We start from the raw sequence: 23,606 nt of genomic DNA, 5'->3' as shown, positions 1-23,606 counted from the left end.
AAGCTGCCTTGTATCAGTGACTTCTTGCAAGCTCCAGTATCCATACTTAACACCCTAATGCCCCTTGCTCAACCACTGCTCTGCTGTACCTACCTCTTTGCTAGTCCTGCAACACTAGTCCCGCAAGTCCTTCCAGTCACCTATTATGGACATTAAGGACACATGTTGATGCATTTCTACCCAATAAATACTACTCTGTCCTAGAGAAGCCTCTTCATTTGCATCTAATTTGCATACCCACTATCTGTACGTTACACAGGCCACTTTTGACACTCAAAGGCCAGGGCAGACAACCACTGCCTGATGCTGGTATACCAGATATTAACGACAGATGTTATTTTGTACCTGCTGTAGAGATGGGAGTCTCTAGATCTGTTTCAGAGATGATTACATGTATGGCTTACTGCTTTGGATTTCTGTTGTGTCGCATTACAGTTAGCCCTCTTCTACCTGGGATACTGAACACTGCAAATAATGAATAAGCCCTAACAGTAGGGGCACTTTAGAATGCATTTAAAAATACAGAACAGAAGTACTTATCCAGAATTTATCAGTTCTGGATAAGCACTTGTCCTGCCAGTCAGGCTCAGCCTTTGCATCACACTTTCCAGAATACCAGATGCCAAGGCAGCTTATAAATTCTGGCATGCTGTGACACAAACGCATGGAGACAAGTCTGGGTTTAGCACTGTGTCCAAACGCAAGCTCTTGTGCAACCCTGAGCATCAATAACTGTGGCGCTTGTAGCACTTACCTTTGCACCTATTACTTCAGCTTGATTTTCTCCACGTCAGACTTGAGACGGGCGCAGAAAACTTCAGTGCATAACGAAATTCACTGCACAGGCATCTAGGCTGCAGTGACAAGCAGCCAGTGTAGGTCTGGCTGGGACTCTAGCATCTATAGAAGTTAGTCTCAGATAGTAATAGCTGGGACTATTACTTCTAGCTCCATGCTGTAGGAAAGACTGTTAGAGCAGCACTGTATTTAAATGAATCAATAACACTGTTTAACCTAGACCGTCTCTACACTCACAGCACAGACAAGCCACACCAGAACAGAATGGCAAAAGGTAATGGAGTGTTGATTACAGCTAGGTAATTTTAGAATGAAGGAAGCCTCATAATACTGTTTCTTTGACAAAAAAATGGAGAATAATTTGGCACAGAAAGTGAGGAAAGTAGTCTGAGCTTAACGCATGACAGAGATTACTTCAGCAGAACTTAGGAAACACTAATACATTGTGACAACAACAACCTCCTCCAACCCAGCCATGTCAGGACAAAATCATAATTAAAAGCTACCACAAAACCAAAAGATGCAGGGGAGGGGAGGAAGCAAGCTTTTGCTGACTGGTTTTAATGAGCAGTGATCAGAAAGGAAATACATGATGTGTAGAGGAGCTGCCTGTCTCATTGGCTGCAAGTTAAACATCTTGCATGAGCCAATTAAGTAAACGAGGGAGCTAGAGGCAAAATGGCTGAGGTAATGGTTGCTTCTGATGTAGGTTTGTAATGATAGTAAAATGCACAGACAGGAGAATCTCAGAGCCAACTGCAATTAGAACGAAGATCAAAATTATTCTAATGTGCAAACTAGACTCTAGTTAAGAGTAATTTGCTTAGTGGATTAGAGGAAGAGCTGTTGTTTCTACAGCTTTGCACGCCTTCTCAAAAGACCTATCTAGGCACATGGCATCATTTAGTACTGCAAAGCTAAAGCCAGAGCAACTTTGTTATGCAAGAAGTTAATTCACAGTAATTTAAACAGTCATTATTTTTCATTTGCAATTAAGCAAGGCCTATATGTTCTAACTAGAGCCAGGGCTTCGGTGTTTCAGAGCTGTACAAGCATAAAACAGAATGTTGTTCTTGCAGAATTACAGTACAGACAAAATTGAGCAAGGCCATACAGACAGCAAGGACAGTGACTGGAGTAAAAGATTGCCAAATACTAACAGGAAAACCTTGAAAGCAAAACTAATACTTGTAAGAGATGAAAAAAAGGTAAGAGCCTTCAAAAGTTTCCATCTTCCCAAGCTACTCCATACTGACTGTATCACCTGACAGTAATCCCCAATATTTCACTGGTTGGATGGCAGAATGATGTTAACAAAAAAAGAAAAGAGAAAGGAACAGAGAATCAACTTCTGCTTGAAAAACCTATACAGAATGTTAGTAAACAAGAAGTCTAACATAGTTTGGCTGGACTACATGAAAGTATTTGATTCAGTCCTACATTCAGGGAGAACACATGTACCAATGAGTAACATTATAGTTAATGTAAGACTTACTTGTATTCATGTGAAAGATGTAAAACTACTGGACGTAGACACTAACAAGAAAACATTCTACGTGTATGCTACCAGTAAAAGGAGGTTCAGAGTAAAGTCTGGGAGTATAAGAACAGTGATAAAACTAAATAAAGCACATAAAACTTTTGCCCCAAGAGGCCAAACTATGAAAAAAGCCTTACAAAAAACTTTATTTTAAACTAACCAACTTAGAATGCTTTCTAAGCTCAAAAATGTCCACAGTTAAAGGGAATGATGACGAAGAAAAATATCAGTTCTATACTTCACATGATTACCTTGCAATGATAACTGCCTGAAATAAAACTTGGAAAAATCCATAAAATTGTATTTCATGTAAATACATGTAGCCTCATGTTAACAAATCTTTGAGAAATGCTCTGAGCTCACTACACTTCTCAAGAGTTAAAAGACATTGTGTTATGTACTCTGAAATGTAAGTAATTGTTCTCAGATGCTGGCCTGGAAAAGTTAGCTTGAAAATACTGTTGAAACATAAAGAAGGAGATAGGAAAGGAGACATTTTTTTTTAGTCCCAGGCGGAAACACTCAGGATAACTGGGAAGCAGGAGCTGAGCAACTGATATGCACGGACACAGGGCCTTGCTTCAGTGCTTACAAACACTGTCTGGAGCAGCTGTACTGGAAACTATTCCTTATGACTAGCCAGCAAGAAGTCATGTGTCCAGAGCTAAGGAATTATGCATTTCATTTAACCCATGTGCTGTTGGCCCTTTCATGAGGCCATTCACACCAGCAGTAGAGCAGAGGCCTCACCGATGGAAGATTGTCGTAGTTCAGCCCCGATCGGGACCAGACTACGCAGTCTCTCTCTCACTCCCCCCACCCTCCGAGAGAATAGGGGGAGATGATATAAGGAAAACGGCTCAAGGTTTGAGATAAGGACAGGGAGAAATCCTTAAAGTTACCGTCACGGGCAAAACAGACTCGACTTGGGGAAAACTATTCATTTATTTCTAAAATTAGCAGGAGAATGAGACAGGGAACAAGATAACCTCCCCCCACCCCTCCCTCTTCCCGGGCTTAACATTATCTCTACTACCTTCCCCTCCCGAGCGGCATGGGGGGGGGGGGGAAGGGAATGGGGATCGCAGTCAGTTCATCACGCGTTGTTTTACGCCGCTGTATCATCGTCGGGGGAAGAACTCCTCGCATTCCTCCTCTGCTCCAGCGTGGGGTCCCTCCCACGGGCCACAGTCCTTCGTGGAACTGCTCCGGCGTGGGTCATCTCTTCCACGGGGTGCAGTCCCTCTAGAACAGCTGCCCCAGTGGGCCCTCCATGGGCCACAGCCTCCTTCAGGCCTCCACCTGCTCCGGCGTGGGGTCCTCCACGGGCTGCAGGTGGATCTCTGCCCCTCTGTGGACCTCCATGGGCTGCAGGGGGACAACCCGCTCCACCATGGTCTTCACCACGAGTTGCAGAGGAATCTTGGCCAGAAGCCGTATTACTCCTCCCCCTCCTTCTTCACTGACCTTGGCGTCTGCAGCCGTTCCTCACAACAGGCTGGCAGATGCCTCTCAGGATCCTTTTTACATCTTATTCACTTCTCATCTCCTCTCCACTTCTTGCAGCCAGGCTGGGCCGAGTTGGGCCCAGTCGGCTGCCTGGCGGGAGGCCAGAGGGTGAGGCCTGCAAGGCCCATGAGGCTTGCGCCTCCCCCTCTCTGCCCCCCGCTCAGCTGCTTCACATCTTCCTCTCTTTTTTTCTGTTTTCCCCTACTTAAATACGTTATCGCAGAGGCGTTATCATGGGACATTCTGCTACCAATTGGCTTGGCCTTGGCCAGCAGCGGGTCCGCCCTAGGCCCGGCCGAGTCCACTAAACAAAGGCGAGCGACTTCTAGCAGTTTCCTACAGAAGCTACCACCTTAGGCCCCCCCTAACTATCAAAACCAGAACAAAGATGTAGGGAAATGACAAACCTGCCAATTCTGTAGAGCCTCATAAGGCCAAAAAAATTCTTCAAGTATTGAATGTCAAGATGCCTTCATAACCACAGAGTAAATGTGGATATAGAAAACCACTAGAAGAATGCCTGCCAAAAACGAATTTCTTCTCTTGCTGCCTACACAGACTGCTTTTAAGGGCTCTCCTAAAGTTCTGCACAGGTTGTTACTTAGATCTCTTCTAGAATAACATATCCAAGTTTGAGCATCTACAATTTAAAATTGACACTGAAAACCAGAAAGGGCACAACAAAAACATATAAAAGCCTGAAATACATCCTACAACAGAAGGCAAAAGGATTCAATCAACTTGATTTTTTAAAAATCTACCATAAAAAGGAATCATGAAATGCCACATCTTACAGATGCACTTAATACTTCAAACTGAAAATAAGCCACAAGAACAGGAACAACTTAAATGGATTATCAATGTGATAAACTCTTACATGCTACATATACAGATTTTTTTTTCTAAAACAGCTAATCTCATGGTCTGTAAGTTAATGGAGCAGGTATAAGACACTGCGTGCAAAGCCTATGGGAGGCTATTTATCAGTGTATAACTGTTATAGCCCAGCTGCAGATAGAGGTTATCTAACAGATGGTACTAGCACTGAAATGGCTGGGTTAATTCAGCACTCTACAGAACACAAAGCCCATCCTCATACATGGGCACTTCACTGGAGTCCAAGTAGGTTCAGCCTGCATTTTTCTTTGGAGAGGCAATTATATTGAAAAAATGTCAAGGCGATCCTACAATATCTGACTTTCATAGACCTAAAACTATTACAAAGAAGCAATAAAAACCATGACTTGCCCAGAATGAATTTGAAGTTTTATAGGGTATATTTATTTAATCTGATTGTTCAAGGAACTACGTCCTTTCTACACACTTCATTAAGTTTTAGTCTTTCTATCAAATTAATTAATGAACGTTATTTACAGCATTTTAAAAACTTCCAGTTAGAGATTAATTGAGAGTTACAGAACTGTAATATCCTCAGCAGTCTGTTAGTGACAAGTATTATTTAATATTAGTTAAAAGCATTGTAAATATGATTTCTTTTAGCAAAAGAACAATTTGAGAACACGCCTACAGTACATAAAGAAAAATAAATTTATAAAATGCCTTGATACATGTAAAGTTAACCAATTTGTCTCACTGAAATATTTTTTCTTCAGCAGATCTTTACTTTTATTTGTGTTAGGAGATGAAGGCTTATTTTGTGGAAGAAGTGAAAAACAAAACTCAGAAAAATAGATAAAGGAGAAGAAAAAGATCTAATATATTTTCCTTTTATTCCTGTACACACCTCACAGAACTAGAATACTACTTGATTGTGTTACTATTCATACTGTTTTAACCAAGTTAAAACAGGCCATACAGAAACGAATATCCCTTCTGTGCAATCTTGTACATGGGTGTTACGCACATATCCCCTTTCTATCCAAACATCTTATATTTCAGTTTCTTGTTATGATGGATTTGAAATTATTTAAGCTTTTTGTTATGCAGTTTGGTTAATCTCTGCAGTTCCTTCTGTGGAGTAATTGAGCCTTTAAGCTTTTGGAATATACATCTGAACTGGCAGCTCTAGATATTACTATACTCTTGGAAATGTCTCTTAGGAAAATCCTATTTATCGTTTAAGGACTATCTGTAAACATAGCTTTTAAGAAGATCTCTTGAAGATCATGACAACTACTTAATTGAATTATCACAAATTATTATTTCTATTAAAATAATTTAATTATCAAGATGAATTCAGAGACGGGCCACTGGAATAAATATTACTCAATGTACTTGAATCACAGTAATCTTAATGCTTTAATATTTATACCCATTCCTAAAACAGTACACAAGAAGTAAGTGTCATGCTACAAGCCTATCTTCTTTTTTTTTATTTTGATTTTGCATTTAATAAAACACACATATTATTTATTTAGACATTTAAGAAGATGATGTGAGCATTATAGCTAAGCTGGCAAATGAAGCTTCACACCAAAAATAAATATGCAGAGTGGAGCATGCAGGCACAGCTACTAGTGTCACTACACTTAACAATACAGCAAATATTAATAATCATTCATCTTTACTGTAACCGTTATTTCAAACAAAGGGGGCAAATTAATCTGCAGAGGTCTGCAGAAACTTCCGTGAATCTCCAAGAGCCTTGGATGCAATGCCTAAATAACAGATAAAAGGTTGTGTTTGCCGTTCTGGTGTGAATTCCATAAAGAAAAAAAAACATTTTCTTTTTTTTACAACTTTTTTTTTTTTTAAACTAGAAGTTGTAGGGGGAAAAAGGAGCATATTGTTCCCGCTTTTGATATTACAGATCTCCTTCACATTTTGGAAACTGAAATGATGTACAACTGACAGTAATATGTGTGCTATGCATACTGCTGAGGTTTACAGACATATTTGGACTGGAAGGTTAAATAGTCCTGAAGAAATAAACAAGCTGCAAGCACAAAGATTGCCTTCAGTTAGTTAGATCAAAGCAGTTGGCATCTGCATCTGAAGAGTCCTCTTTTCCAGTACAACAAGAGTACAACTGCTCTCTAGTACCACCTAGAAGTTGTTCTGGTACATGGTAAAAAGACAGAGTCCTGTCATTTCACATACACAAAGAGCTAGAGAATCAATAACATATTTCTGTTGAAATATTAATGCTATACCAGGAAAAACAGCGTACCTTTTAATTTTAACACAGAGATTCACAGCACTGAAATAACAGACAATTGCATGCATTTGTTTTTCCATTCTACTTCTAGGCTTTGCATGAATGTATACACTATTACACTGTCAGGGAAAGTACTCATAACAAAATCTCTGTAAAAGAACAGTCTGGAATAGTGCTGCTATATTTTGGCAGCTTTGCATAAATATAGTCATAGTATATCAAACAACGCATCTGAAATTCTTCCTGTGAGTCAACATAAATCTAAAGCAAATTACAGTGATGGTTGACACAATCTGAGTTAATAGATGCATACAAAAGGCCCTTTTGTGCAGAACACCTACTCTGATCATTAAAGTAGGTCTCTTCCCCAGCACTATACAGCAGAAGGGGGAGTAGATAACATGGGAAAAGCGCTGGTCAGAGATGGAGGTCCACTCCTGTTCTGAACAGCATTTACAAACTGTTTATAACTCAATATATCTCCACTTCTGGAACACAGCTTTATAAATAACAACATCAATCCACAGATTTTAAGTTTGCTACCAAAACCTTATTGTTGCTCTGGTCTGGCAGCCCCAACTTACAGTTCTCTCTGCTCCTACAGTCTACAGCAACTGCATAGACTTGTCAGCTGACAGTTATCAAAAGATCAACACAATGAAAGTTACAGAGAGTTTCTGGCTGCTAGATATGGTTATAAAAGACTTATGACTGTTTTGGACTAAAAGATGGGTTTGCTGAACTTAACTCTCATCACAGGCTTTAAAAAAAAAGTCTTTAAATTAATTTTACACAAATTCCTCAGTAGTAGTATGTAAGCATGATCTTCCATTCAGCTGTTAATGTGTGATCATGTGGCTACATGATCACTCAAATTTATTAATACAATAATAACACAGATTTCCAACACAGGCTGGAGCAGAAGTGAGATAGTTCTTGTCTTTTATTAATCAGATAGAAGAGAATTTGGGTGAGAACCATCACAAGTACAACTCAAAAGAGGTTTTTAACCCAGATAAATTAACTGTGCCTCTATCTGCATTCACCTGGATGCACATTATAGTATGCCCAACCCTGACCCTTCAGCTGGGCACCTCTCGAATGGGAAATCCTTCCATTTGGGCTGGGTGCTACAGTGTCCTTTCCATTGGGCTCATGCCTACCTCTCACCTCAAAATCAAGATACAAAGAGGACATCCTAAATTTATATATCTGCAAGTACCTTCCATTTCCACAACTGAGATACATTTTATGACATATTACAGTAAAAGAAGGATTCACCTAGTGAGATTAATTGCTTTAAAATAAGTCACCCTAACATTAGGAATCCCAAACTATACTTAGACAATTAAACAATTGCCCCAGTTTTCACAAGTTTCCTTATCTGCATGGAGCAAGTAAGATATCTTACTCAAAACAATCAGGCCACCTATTTAAAACATCTTGGCTGAGTTTCTTAAATTCATTTTAATTAATAATTACATAAATAGACTCCATCTATAAACAAGTCTTTAAAGTACAACATTCACCTATACTGAAGGAAAATGAAGACAACTGAAGGGTTTCAAAGAAGAATACATCTGAGAAATTTAGGGGAAAGGTAATAAGGTTTCATTACTGTTGCTTCATCTTTTATACCTAGTAAGATCGCTACTGAATAATCCTAACTTTACCAGAATCAAATAATTGAATTCACTTCTTAGGCAGTTCCAGGATGACTTTAAAAAAGATATAGTTTTTCCTTAAACTGTAAACAAGCAAATCACTGAAATACATAAATACATGTTTTTACTTCAAAAAATAATGAAAATAATGGTAGATTTTCTATTACTACCAGTTTTAAAGAAGTCCAAATCTGTTTGATTTCCTACAGAACTTGTATCGTCTTTCTGGAGATTTTCTCTAAGATGTAAATGACACTTGAAAAGAAAAAATTATTTATGGTTAAGACTCTTGGAGTCATCAACAACAACAAGAAATAAGATATTTTTCTCTATTTTGATTACATAGTTACTCTGACTCAGTAAAACTTGCAGTGTTTCAGATGTCTTCATGTAGGTATATTAAAAAAAAAAGTCCCTTTTGTTTCTTCTTTTCATGCAACTGTTGGAGAGTGACATTGAAATTTGGTCCTGATCTGCTTAAAAAAAAATCCAGGTGGATCTGCAGTAACAAAATGCAATCCAACTGTTCCATATATAGCTTTTCTGACAATTAATTTCTAGATGCTAAATTTGATTACCAATCTCTGTTCAGTTCTTATTCCTTATTATATTTTATCAGAAAATTAATCAGAAATTTTATCATACATTATAGTGCTGTGATGGCAGCTGTCAGCAATAAGCTCTATATTCTTTCCCTGGTATTTTATTCAGTCTTATCCAAAGTAATTCAAACTGTGTAAAAGCTTGCTTTCCACAAATTTAACCATTAGATGCCTCAATCTGAAAGGGCTGAACATGTATGGCTTCAAAGGGGTCAGCTGTCAGTATAATGATACCTAAATATATACTCTTTCCGGATACTTGATTTAACCTGCTGTTACCCTACCCGTAGCTTTTCTGTCTGATAAACAGAGCAGAAATTATTGCTTATTTTTTGTTTCTCGGTGTAAGTGAAAAGTCTTGTATGCACACAGGCATGTTTCAGTAATAATTAGTAATTTCACATACACTTCCATAAATATTTCCTTTCACACAGAGTAAACTACATTCCCTGAACAGGTATTAAAACATTCAGAATTTATTTTATGCAAGACATTCTGTGTTATATAAGCAGAGTATTTAATCGTACTTCATTTTCCCCAGAAGTTATTTATGAAGACAGTAAGGCCATTTTAAATTTTAGGGTGGCAACATTTCTTGTAAGCCTTCCTACAAAAGCCTTGAAGGGACTGAATAACAACTTCGAACAATTTCAATCTATTCTCATTGCTATAGTTTAATACTGCAGATTTTCCTTCTAGTGAACTCTCTCACAAAGCTTCTCAGAAACCGAATATGCAAATCCAACCCCTCTCCCCTCCAAAAGAAAAATAAATCAGGGAGTTTAAAGCTTTTCTTTGGAATGATAGGATGCTGAAATAGAAAAACCAAGTGGAACATCTGCTATTTCACATTTCTCTGCCAGGATTAAAAAAGGAGGATGCAAGCATTAATGTTGGTACAACATACTCACCAACAAAAAGATTTAAGAATTACTGTGCTAAAGTCTATAACTGACTACAAATAGGATTAGTACCAAAAAGAAAGTAACCTCAAAGTAACAGCTAACTGTAAGAGAGAGCATACCGATAAAAAAAAAAAATCCCACACCATTTACCCCTGACCATCACTGCTCAAACATAATTTCCTTTGCAATAACTTTTATAAAACCTAAAGCTTAAAAAGGCTCTAGACAGTCCACAAATTGAAGCTTTCTGAATTTTAAGCAGCAGACTGATGACAAGATCTTTTGACAAGCTCTGCCAGCTGTCTCCTTCTCTTGTACAGAATTTCTTCACCCGTTAGCAGTGGGCTAGGCATGACATGTGGCACCTCTAACTGGCAGAAAGCTGTTATACACAATTTTATTTACGATACACATTACTCTGCCAATTATTATGCTGTAAGTTTCTGTTTAAACAACATGTTGTTACAAGACTAGACTTTTGGATTAAAGAAATCAAAATAACAGCGATACCGGAAGATTTTATTTTCTACTTATATTGCTAATGAAATTTTATTAGCAAAGGAAACAAGCACTTGACTACATTTGCACAGGAATTTAATTCAAATTTTTTTCTTGTCTTTGTGTAAAGGGAATACAGCCTTGTAGATGACACAGAAGTGGCAGAAAATGTTTTGGAAATAATGAGCTGGATGAGAAAACAACAAAATCTGTCTTCTGCTTAGCATTTTGGAGTACTCTGACACAGGCAGTATTTAGGAGGTAGAATTAGACTTCTGCTTGCTTAGAACATCTTGGACAACAATCTTCCAGAGGAAGCCTTGCTGCCACTTACTAAGCTGTGATCCATTGCTTGTAATATCACAGTTTCACTCTTGACAAGATACACTGCTACAGGCTGATGTCAACAGAGGGTAACGTATTCTGGGACGCAGGGGTATGGGACAATGGACCTGCCTCCAGACAGGCTCTCTCTTTAGAGTGGATGTGAGACGCAAAGACAAGCCAGGGGACGAGCCACCACGGACACTGCTGTTGCCATGCTAAACAAAAAAAGATTACTTTTTTGATGGGAGGGCGGAGCTGAATTGGTTTTGTTGCTCTAATCAAATTAATCCAGATTCTGATGAGTTATGTAGGACAGTGGAAACAAATGTTTCTTTATTTTTGAGGAAATGTGCCTACCAATAAGCTATGATTCTGCTACCATGGGTGTTCTTTCTTTCAAACGTATTTTGTGTCTTTCTTGTAACATATTCATACCGCACACTAACCTGGAATTTATCTTATCATTATTAGCAAAATATAAAACAGCAATATACTTCATTAATGAAGGGATCTGTACAGAAATGCTCTTTTTGTTCTCATTTTCACCTGCAAATTGTTCTTTTGATAAAATGTCTTTGGAAGAATAAAATGTGCTTCAAATCTTGTGAATTTATTACACTGTAACAGAAACATTATTAGAGTATTTTAATTGCATCACCTCCAGGAACTGAAGCTACTCCAACACATTCTGCTTTAAATGAAGAATTACAATTTCTCGGTAATTTTATGTGGCAAATATATTTAATCATTGTTCATCTCCAAGTAAGAGCTCCAACTAACCTTCTTCCTTCCTATTTTGCTTACGTGCACAAATAATTAAAATTATAAAGCTTCTTTACCAAAAGAATGAAAGTACTTTGGTAAATGACAGAGAGTAGTAAAAAAAAATAACCTAGGAAAACATTAGAAAAACATCAATAGACAAATTCAGTCCTAAAATAGTGACAACCTCTACAGCTAATTAAATTGCCATCTTCATTAGCTTTTGCTGAAGCTATCATTCAGATTGGTTAGGGTAGTCTTCTCACAGGTCCTTCACAAAGGTGTTTAGGGGATCCCATTTCATGTACTGACCTCCCTAAGAGCAACAGAAAATTATGGTCAACTAGAACATACAGGGAACACAATTTTCTAATTAAGAATAAAGAAAGCAACAGATTGTCAAGCACAGCTGTATAGTCTGGATATCTGAAACTGCTAAAAAAAAGAAGAAGGAAATGCTCAAACATAATTTTAGTGCTCCAAGAAAATACAGCTGATAAAAACCAATAAAAAATAGAATTTTAAAACAATGCTCATACTTCTGACTGCAACACTGAGCACATAGAGACAGATAATTAAAGCAAATAATTTTGATATTCAATTAACTGATTAGCCAGTATCTGAAGAATTCACTAGTCAATCAGCACCAGCAGCCAAATAAAGACTAAGTTAAAAAAACAAGGATACTTGGAGTAATGGAATAAGCTCCCGGGGGAAAAAAAAACTAAACCAAAACCCCCCTTTTTACAGCAGTTATTGCTAAATTTAACAGACTCTCCTCCTTCCCTCTCCCTCTCAAAGCCCACAAAAGAAAGAAGACCCAAGTTTCTTTTCAATAGAGTGACCTGATTCGGACTTTCATACAGAAACATTAATTAAGGACAACAAAGGTCCTTACTTTGTTACTTACATGAGCACAAGCTCATAAACTTTTCCTCTCAATGGGGATAATTATTGTGGGCATAAGGCAGCATTATTAGTATGACCAGAAAAATTCCTGTTCCATAGATAACTTGAGTATATCTACACTCCACGTTGCATTGCAGACATAGTCAATGCCATTTGCCTGTAGTAGCTCCATTAGCTTTTTTCAAGAACTGCATAATACAGAAAAATTGGTGCTTAAGTAGACAAACAGGAATCTAGCATAGAAATGTGTATTCAGGCTAAATAAAAAGAGAAATCTAGAGAGAGCTTCCTTCATAGTTTGTAAATTGGAAAGAGGAGGAACACATCAGGCATAATCTTCCTATTATTGCTAACATCAACACAGCTTCAGTAAAGCTAGAAATGTCATGAAAATCAGTGTAATTGGCTGGCTTAAGTCAAGTGTTATTTTTATTAGAACTGCTCTGGTCAAGAGCTATGACATTGATTTAGACATTCATCACTGTCCATTCCTCACGTACCTTGGGTCCTTTGCACGTCAACATCTGTAAAGATACAGGACACACAAAACAACAGGAATTTGCCCAGATTTTCTATAATGCTGAAATGATCATATGAAAATGCTGCAGAGGAGCAACTGTGAAAGTATGGAAGTGTTTGTGCACCAAACAATCAGAGAAAGGCACCATAAGGTGTTAAAAAAAATTAACATTACTCCTGCCTTTCCATGAGAGTTTAACCTGTGTCACAGCACAAAAGAGGCAATGAAGAGACACTGCTCTGGGAAAGGTATATGATTCATTCTGCTGCTCCTCATCTCATTTTATTTGACACTGGCTTTTCTGTTACTGAATTTACTGGGAACACATTGATTTAGTCAAACAGTATTTTTTAGGGCTAATAAAAAAAAAAATCATACTCAGATATTAGGACAACCTCTTATAGGAAGAATCTACTTTAAAGCCATGTTACATATGAACATTTTCATAGTTAAGAAGTAGAGACAAAGTCCATTGGGATTCTTCATGAATTCTGAAAGCTTGCTGGGCCCGATCTTTCAAGACCCAAGAGAACATGAAGGAAATAAGTTAATAGGACAGAATTAATTTCTTTTATTGAAAAACTGAAATACAGCATAGGATGACACTACAGGAAACAAAGTGATTTAACTCCACCAAATAGCATGTATAAATTTATAAAATGCACAAAATTCTCTGTAATTATAATCTTAAAGCCACAGTACTTCTGGCACGAGTAAACAATAGGATGAAACCAATGTCCCATTGAAGTCACCTGGGTAGGTCTAGGATTTTGTTGTGCAGCATCAGATAAGAAGACTCAGCAGGTTAGTAGGAGTTTATTACAGCAGCATAGCATGCATTGATTTAGAACTACTACATTAAAAAATTGTATTTATAAAGGTACAGGTTGCAGCTACTAATTTTATTATATAGACAGAGACGCACAGTTGCTCTAAGTATTTGCAGTTATTAAACAAAAGTAACATTACCATAAAATACAATTTGTGATACTTACATATAGGCAAGATTCTTATTTAAGGGTTAAAATTTTTCAAAAAGCAATCCAGAAAAAAAACCCAAACCTTAAACAAGATCATCTTCTGATATCTAAAATGGATCTCAAGCTTTGGAATTTATCTTAGCGCTGGTGCGTCTTATCTAAAAAGCTTAACTGCTTATGCAACAAAACCATCACATACATTCATTAAAAGTCTCAAAATACCTGGATTTACAGAAGTGAATACACTGCCCTATACTTGATGCATTTGACCCAACTTCAATATATGACAAAATGAATACTCAGATCTGACTACAGTAGCCAACATATAAAACAATTCATCATTAGTAGACAAGGCATCTCAAAAACTTCACTGCTGACATCCTGAAAATCCTTGCAAGACTGACATTAACAAGGTATAAAAGAGTTTGGAAATTTGTAGAAATACAAACAAAACTGGAACACACAACTTAAAATGTTTTCATGTCAATAGTCCAAAATACATGCAAAGAAATAAGGAACATCAAAAAGGGTAATTTCAGACTCATTGCTTTAAATGATGCAAAATGAACTGTAAATTATTTACAGGCAAACACTGTATTCTAGTTTGATATCAGAATACATATCCCTTTTTTAAAAAAATTCAATAGATTTCTAATACTGCCCACTACTATTAACATGTTAGTTGAACTTTGTTCTATTTTTAATCATCTATACTGACAGTAAGAAAGGGCACTACTTCCTACTTTACATCTAGTGAAATATTAGGGGGGAAAAAAAAAAAAAAAGATAAACTATCAAAAGAATCTTACTAGACTTCAGCAGAGGACAGATCTCACACAACAGCATCCTGCAAAATTCTGGACTCTCAAGTGAAGTCTTGGAAACTTTCTGATGTTAGCTACTAATTTTGATTTCCTTAATGTGGGCCGTATCCTATGTCCTAGTTTAGCAGAACACAAAAAGTCTTTTCTGATGAGGAAACATAACAGGCAAAGACAAAAGACCCAATACAGTGAAGCACAAAGTGAACCAATGCCATTTAGTTTGATTGTGCTGGGTTGGTTGCCTCCTTAATGTAAGACTGTAGCTGACAAACTGTAATATTTTTTTAGATGGATTATTTATGTCACTTCTTCAGGCAAAAGCAGGGCATGTTTGGAGCAATAAAGCTCATTTCTATATTGTCCAAAGACCTATCTATCTTAAAAAGAACAGAACTTGTTAGGCTACATGCTTTTAATTTTATGGCTTTCACAGTGCATTCAATGGGAGGCTAGGACTTTATTTGGGTCTTAAAGGATGCAAGCTAAAGCTCTCAAGCAGATCTGACATAAAGCCTTTGTGAAGGGTATGACCAGCACAAATACTTAGAGTGTACATGACAAATTCAAATCTTCTAGCACCCAACATTTTCTTACTGAAAAGAACTTCTTAGCCCTGATTCTGCAGATAAACCGTCAAAAGTAACAAAATTTAACTAGTGGAGACAACCTGAAAGAAAAACTCAGTGATGCGAACTCTGCCCTTCTTAAGCCTGAGTGCAGTCTTAGCTCTGAAGTCCATCACTGTCAGCTTTAGTCACTTACCACGGATCATTTAGTGCATACATGGGGTATGAAATGGCAACAAAACAGACTCAGCTGGGAACTGGAGATGCTGCTGGGAAGAAAATGCAGAGAAAAGCATGAAGGTGTGTCAAAAACCAACTATCAATGAGAGAAACAAGAATATTTCTTGTTTCTGCAACCAGTGTTTTGGCTATTGCTGAACAGAGCTTGCACACTGTTAATGCTTTCTTTCTCACTTCCACTGCAAGTAGGCTTGGAGTGGGCTTGAGGTTGGGAGTAGATACAGCCAAGACAGCTGACTCATACCACAGGATGTCATGCCCTGCAATAAATCCTCAGGGAGACGAGGAGGAAGGAGGGATGTCAGTGGTAACGACATTTTTCTGTGCAAGCAACCATCACATATGCTGAGGCCCTGATTTGCAGGAAGCAGCTGGACATCCGCCTGCCGATCGGAAGGAGTGAATAAATTCTTCTTTTTGCTTTGCTTCCACACACAACTTTTACTTTCCCTATTAAACTGTCACTATGTCAATCCATGAGTCTTCTTATAGAATCATAGAATGGTTGGGTTGGAAGGGACCTTTAAAGGTCATCTAGTCCAAGCCCCTGGAAAGCAGCAGGGACATCTCCTAGGTGAGGCTGCTCAGAGCCCCGTCCAATCTGGCCTTGAATGTTTCCAGGGATGGTAAATTTACCACTTCTCTGGGCAACCTTGCCAGTGTTACACCACCCTCACAGTAAACAATTTCTTCCTAATATCTACTCTGAATCTACTGTCTTTTAGTTTAAAACCATTACCCCTTGTCCTATAACTACAGGCCCTGCTAAAAAGTCTGTCCCAGTCTTTCTTATAGCACCCCTTGAGGTACTGGAAGGCCACTATAAGGTCCTCCTAGACCCTTCTCTTCTCCAGGCTGAACAGCCGCAACTCTCTCAGCCTTTCCTCATAGGAGAGGTGCTCCAGCCCTCTGATCATCTTCCTGGCCCTCCTCTGGACTTCCTCCAACAGGTCCACATCCTTCTTGTGTTGGGGGCTCCAGAGCTGGATGCAGTACTGCACGTGGGGTCTCCCCAGAGTGGAGTAGAGGGGCAGAATCACCTCCCTTGACCTGCTGGCCATGCTTCTTTTGATGCAGCCCAGGATGTCATTGGCCGCCTGAGCTATGAGCACACATTTCCAGCTCATGTTGAGCTTTTAATCCACTAATACCACCAAATCCTTCTCTACAGGGCTGCTCTGAATCCACTCATTGCCCAGTCTGTATTCATGTTTGAGATTGCCAGAGCCTTTCACTTGGCCTTGTTGAACCTTAAGAGGTTTGCATGGGCCCACCTCTCCAGCCTGTCAAGGCCCATCTGAATGGCATCCCTGTCCCCTAGATTATCAACCACACCACACAGCTTGGTGTCGTTGGCAGACTTGCCAACAATGGCCTTCCAGTACCTAAAGGTGTCTTATAAGAAAGATGGAGTGGGACTCTTTATTAGGGAGTGTAGCAATAGGACAAGGAGTAATGGTTTTAAACTGAAAGAGGGTAGATTTGGACTAGATATTAGGAAGAATTTATTTACTAAGAGGGTGGAGAGACACTGGAAGAGGTTTCCCAGAGAAGCTGTGGATGCCCCATCCCTGGAAGTGTTCAAGGCCAGGCTGGATGAGGCTTTGAGCAAGAAGGTTTCCCTGGCCATGGCATGTGGCCTGGAACTGGATGATCTTTAAGGTACCTTCCAATTCAAACCATTCCATGATTCTATGATTCTATGAAATTATATTGTATCTTACACATGTGACAAGTACTTAAAAGCACTGCATTCTGAATATATATATTAATTATGCCAGAACTAGCTTAAAGGTAGGGGAACAGAGAGTGATCAAGAACAGTTAACAAAAAAAAATATTTTTGCAGGAGAAACTGGTATATGGGAAAGGGGAGAATGACACATCTTTCTGTATACAACTTCAGGTTTTGCATCCCAAATATCATCTCATATACTAAGGTCATACTCTTAGACATGGAATACCTACTCACAGTTTCATGCTGTAAAAATCATCATGCTGGTACATTGTAACATATATAGCCACTTTGACCTGACAAATGAGACATCCAAGACCTGATTACATTTTCAGACTGCAGAGCACCATCTGGGGCTCTGACCCAGAGCCAAGTGATTTGCAAGATGGACACAACTAGTATGCTGTGGGGGGAGTGAGCTCTAAGCAGAGTGACAGGACCAGGACCACCAGGCTTCAAGTCACAGAATGAGTCCTTGGCTCTTTTTCAGCAATCACAAACGTACTCAATATGTCGAAGTGCCTGACCTAGATGTATCTGAACTACTGCAGGGTGCAAATATGATCTGCAGTGGCTAAAATGTCTTAGAACTATCCAAAATAGGACCAGAAGACTCTCCAATCACTGAGCCCAGTATTCTACAATTGTGAATAGTGAGATAGGACGTTTACAGACTGCCTCCTCCACAGCCACCGATCCTAAACCCCATTCCAACATCCTGAAACAAGTTTTAGGTTTGTACCAAAAGGCAAAAGCAAAAATGACAACTCAGCAAACTAAGAGGAAGGCAATAAATGATAGATAATATTGGGAAGGAAACTACGAACTCATCCAGAGATCTGTACTATGTACCTGCTTTCACCAGTTCAACTTGTGTGAAAAATTACTTCCTGGCACCAAATCTAGACATGACATTACTCCTGAGAGTGCAAAGATGACCCAGCAACCCAGAATCTGATAAATTAATGCCAAAACATTCTGCCTACTTCATCTTTAGGTATTGCAGATTTCCAATGCTTTGTGACTTCCTAAATGCTGAAGTATGGTACAAGCAAAAACTCTAATCCAATGGTATAAAAAATAAATCTTTCCTACCTCTGCCACGGTACGAATGATACTTTGAAAAGTAAGGACCTCAGACATTACCTGGGACAAGAGTTTTCTTTAGAGTATGACTTTGCTCTTATTTTTCACCAAAAGAACATTTCATTTTCTGTGTTTATAAGAAAAACAAATAATCTGACAGTCTCAATGACAGACTTTGCTAGGTATGTATGTCAAAAGGACAATCTTCCAGAAGTTGAAAAGGCACAAATACTAACTTGAAACAGATGCTGGTGTCACATTTTTCTCCTTACACTCATTTACAGAACAAATACCAGTATTTAGCTCTTCCCTTGTATCAAATGAGATTACAGGCCAAATGAGATTACATTACTTTATAATGGAAAAAAAAAAACCCCTTAACTATTGATTTCACAAAATGTGTAGCCGTACACATTATAACTGCCATGTGACAATGTAATCTAGTTCCTTGAAATAGAGCTGGAATTCTTTCAGAATCCAAAGGCTAACACAATTCTTAAACCATCACAGAATCATCATAGAGTCATAGAATGGTTAGGGTTGGAAGGGACCTTTAAAGGTCATCTAGTCCAATCCCCCTGCAAGGAGCAGGGACATCTTCAACCAGATCAGGTTGCTCAGAGCCTTGTCCAGCCTGACCTTGAATGTTACCAGGGATGGGGCATTTGCCACCTCTCTGGGTAATCTGTTCCAGTGCTTCACCACCAACTATAATGTAACTTACTTCAGTGAAATATTTGAGCAATTTTTACAAGGCATCGAGATACTCTGGTAAAAAATCCAGGAAAAGTCTTCAAAGAATACAATAATTACCTCTGCTCTCCCAGGTTTGAGCCTACATGTTTTAACCTCAGTCTTCAGTACAGCAAGACAAATGTACATCACCAAGAGAAACTGCTTTTCTAGACAGCTACTATAAAGCATGAATCCATTTCACCCACCTTGACAAAGGTTATTTGCCAACTAGTTAAAGCCTCAGATGAAAATATTTACTCCAAAGCAATCTGCAAGTTAGCTCGCAAACAACTGAACCCTTAAAACTTGAAATCTATTACCTGAACTAGAGCCTCTTAAGTACTTCTTATTTTTATAAAAGATTGTTTTCACAGAAATGTCCTTTTGTCAAGAATGTATTTTTAGTTTATTTTTAGCTTTGTTTTTGAGCATACTAATTCATGCATACTCAGTATTGAATATTCATTAATATCTTTAAAATGCAGATAACAGCTCTGTGAAAGCATATATCATCTTTTATAACATAATCAATTAAAAACTATTTTACCTGCCAAATGAAACTAAATAATTCAGACTGCTCCATAATACCACAATCAATGCAGCAGCTTTTAACCTAACTGAGAAAAATACTTCCTAATATTATGATCTTTCAGATCAGAGATGATTTTTGGTTTCAACCAGGCATATACTTATACATACAAACAGATATTTATATATAAAAGAAAACTCTTCCAATTGGGTAAGATGGTCATGTAAGAAAACAAGAATTCTCCAAATGATATGCAAAGCAAGCATACCATTGCTTCTTAAAATTTAACCTTTTTTTAACACTGGAAATATCTAGTGAAAAATCTCTAGCCACTACTCGCTGCCATTCTGACACATTCTTGTGTTCTGCATAGGCAGCTATCTGTTTCTGGGATGCCTGTTCAGGTTGTGATTAACTGTCATCAGCACAAAGATAACTGGCTCTTTGCAAGGTCATTTATATCTAGCAGATCTCACAAGACAGATCCAAGATCACGTGAAAGCTGATCTTGAGCTTCCAGTGCCAGTTAGACAAAGGAGCAGTCCACTGACTTTCATATAGTGTGAAGAAATAAATTTAGCACATTAGAGACACTTCTATGCAACGTTAGCTCAAATACTTCTGCATGATGAATCCAGAAACAGGAATGTATGGTGAAGACACCTGAGTGACCCTGCCTGGGTTCAGGCTGATTCATACAGAAACACTCAGATGGTCCTGCATCATGATTGCCTGACGGTGCAAATCATGGCATTAACTTGTATGTAGCCTACAGTGCACTCACACTAATCGTCCTGTCATGCTGGAGAGGACAGCAAAGGAACTCAGGAACACCTGCAGAATTCAGCTTGCTCCCTGACAGGCTTATCGGACATGAGTTCAGCACTGGTCAGGCCTGATTCAGAATGATTTCCTGTGCAACAATCAAAGTGCATTTTCAGCATGGTTCGAGAATCCATTTTCCTTGGGTTTTTCAGAATTTCAGTCCCTTGAAATATCCCAGGATTCCCAGTGCTCCAGACAAAGTACCTATGCTGTGCCCAGCGTTCTCAAAGAAAAACCTCTGCCTGGAAAATGTGACATACTTAGTTTTGCATCAGATCAAATTTAAATTTGAATTAGCATACCTAATCTGGTTTATCTCACAGCCCCTGGTCTATCAGGGTTTCTACCCTGACCACAGGATGTCTTTTTTTCTCCCACAAGTCTCAAAACCTCCCTGAACTGTATTCATAGGACCTATTTCAACCAAAGCGGGTAAAGAATACGCTATTTATTTCTAATTTTGTTAACTAAATTCAGTTGGTCATGTGTTTCTTTATACATGAGGTGTTGCTGATAATTTAATTTTATTTCTCCAATTTTTATTCATTAGCTGATCTTCACCTGTTTAGTTGGCTGTTCTCTTCCACTCAATCATTACTGAAAGTAAACTGCATGCCCTTGAGGAAGGGATTATTGAGTTTACTTACACCAAAAAACATCTAACACTTCTGAAGTTCTCTGAAACAAAGATGCTAGGATACTCTATCTTCTAAAGCTTTTATTGAAAATGTTGCAAATAAATTCTACAGAAAAGCTACACACTAAACAAAATGTTGCTTGCAAACCAAATGGTTTAGTATGAACTTAGCAGTATTTAAAATAAATGGTATAGTAATCTTTACAGGGAGCTCATATAGCTGTTCTGCTCTTTGCCACCACCACTGTGTATTTAGCGTGACTGCACAATGTACACTGGTACATTTCTACATTTAACTTCATTTCTGTCCTTCCAGAATGCGATATCCTTTCTTCCAATTTGTGATAGCATAAGCAAGCTTATGTACCTCAAGAAGTTAATATAATTTGTGGGCTACAAATCATCTGTGACGATGGCTATTATTTAGATATAGAGTAGTCTTTTCCAAAACAACACTACTGGAAAAAAGAATATGAAATAATTTTTTATAGACTTTAGAAGGAATGTCCAACACAGTATGATGAAACTAAGCTAAGCCAAGTCCTCCTTCTGGAGAGAACGACTCAAGCACACAAATTAGCCTTAATATACTGGCAAATCTTTTACTTTCAATTGTGTAATTGTTGGTAAACACGTTTGGCACCATTATAATTTCACATTATTGCCAGAGCAATATTCTATGGCAACTATGCAGTGTTTAAATAAGTTTGCTGTATATCTTTTGCTAATTTATCAATGCACTTACTGCTGCGGATCATGTTTCAGAAATATTTTATTCCTAACAAAAAAGCCAACAGCAGGAAAACCACTCTCATTGCTTGACAGAATACAAGAGCATAGCACGCTACTATGTAATATAATTGTTATTAGTGAGGCAGTGCAATAGCTAAAGCTATGCTAGTATTCCCAGAACACATTCTCTCTTTCAGAGCTTATTTTTCATTTTTAGAAATTCCTACATGGCATTAAAAATTTCTACAGAGATAAAATTAAAATGCCATTGACTGATGTTCTCTAAAATATGTCTGGACATTTTTTCTGCTATCAAATGATAAAAATAGAATAACTCCTATAATTTCAGATTCATTTAACAAATACTTGTAGAGAGTACTTAATTGTAATGATGATTATGATGTACTGCCATGTCCACTCAGGCTACATTTAGCACAAAAGTAAAGAGCCAAATGCAAGAGTGAAAAATTCGTCTTTCCTAGAATCAACTGAGGACTAAGTTAATCGTCACAGTACATCTTCAGACTTTAGTTATCCAATGTTATCAGCATGCAGGTCATCCAGGCACAATTACGAGTTAGGATGCTCCTATTCGTTGTTCTTGCATTACTGCATGGAAATTAAAATGTACCCCACAGAGTTAGATATGTTAGATTCTTAAGAAACACTTAAGAATCACCAGATATATTTCCCACGACATCCTTCTCTCTAAATTGGAGAGATACAGATTTGATGGGTGGACTGTTCTGTGGATGAGGAATTGGTTGGATGGTCACATCCACAGGGTACTGGTCAACAGCTCAATGTCCAGAGGGAGGTCGGTGACAAGTGGTGTGTCATAGAATCATAGAATCATAGAATGGTTAGGGTTGGAAGGGACCTTCAACGGTCATCTAGTCCAACCCCCCTGCAAGGAGCAGGGACATCCCTGACTAGGTCAGGTTGCTCAGAGCCTCATCCAGCCTGGCCTTGAATGTCTCCAGGGATGGGGCATCTACCACCTCTCTGGGCAACCTGTTCCAGTGTTTCACCACCCTCATAATAAAAAATTTATTGTTATGTCTACTCTAAATCTGCCCTCTTTTAGTTTAAAACCATTACCCCTTGTCTTATCACAACAGGCTCTGCTAGAAAGTCTGTCTCCATCTTTCTTACAGCGCCCCTTTAAGTACAGGAAAGCTGCTATAAGGTCTCCCTGCAGCCTCCTCTTCTCCAGGCTGAACAGCCCCAACTCTCTCAGCCTTTCCTCATAGCAGAGGTGCTCCATCCTTCTGATCGCTTTCATGGCCCTCCTCTGGACTCACTCCAACGAAGGGTCCAGAGCTGGATGCAGTACTGCACGTGGGGTCTCACCAGAGCGGAGTAGAGGGGCAAAATCACCTCCCTTGACCTGGCCACATTTCTTTTGATGCAGCCCAAGATACAATTGGCCTTCTGGGTTGCAAGCTCACATTGTTGTCTCATGTCCAGCTTTTCATCCAGCTCCATCGCCAGGTCCTTCTTGGCAGGGCTGCACTCAATCCCTTCATCCCCCAGCCTGTATCCATACCAGGGGCTGCCCCAACC

General features: G+C 38.5%; 1 protein-coding gene across 1 annotated transcript in view; it reads right to left on the bottom strand.

The window, feature by feature from the left end:
* Positions 1-23,606, bottom strand: part of RNF180 (ring finger protein 180) — a 74,463-nt gene that overhangs the window by 26,927 nt on the left and 23,930 nt on the right. The window lies entirely within an intron of this gene.

Source organism: Chlamydotis macqueenii, chromosome Z (assembly GCF_036417535.1).
Source record: "Chlamydotis macqueenii isolate bChlMac1 chromosome Z, bChlMac1.mat, whole genome shotgun sequence".
NCBI lineage: Eukaryota > Metazoa > Chordata > Aves > Otidiformes > Otididae > Chlamydotis > Chlamydotis macqueenii.
Note: the sequence above shows the minus strand (reverse complement) of the source record. Positions and strands in the feature narration are given on the sequence as shown.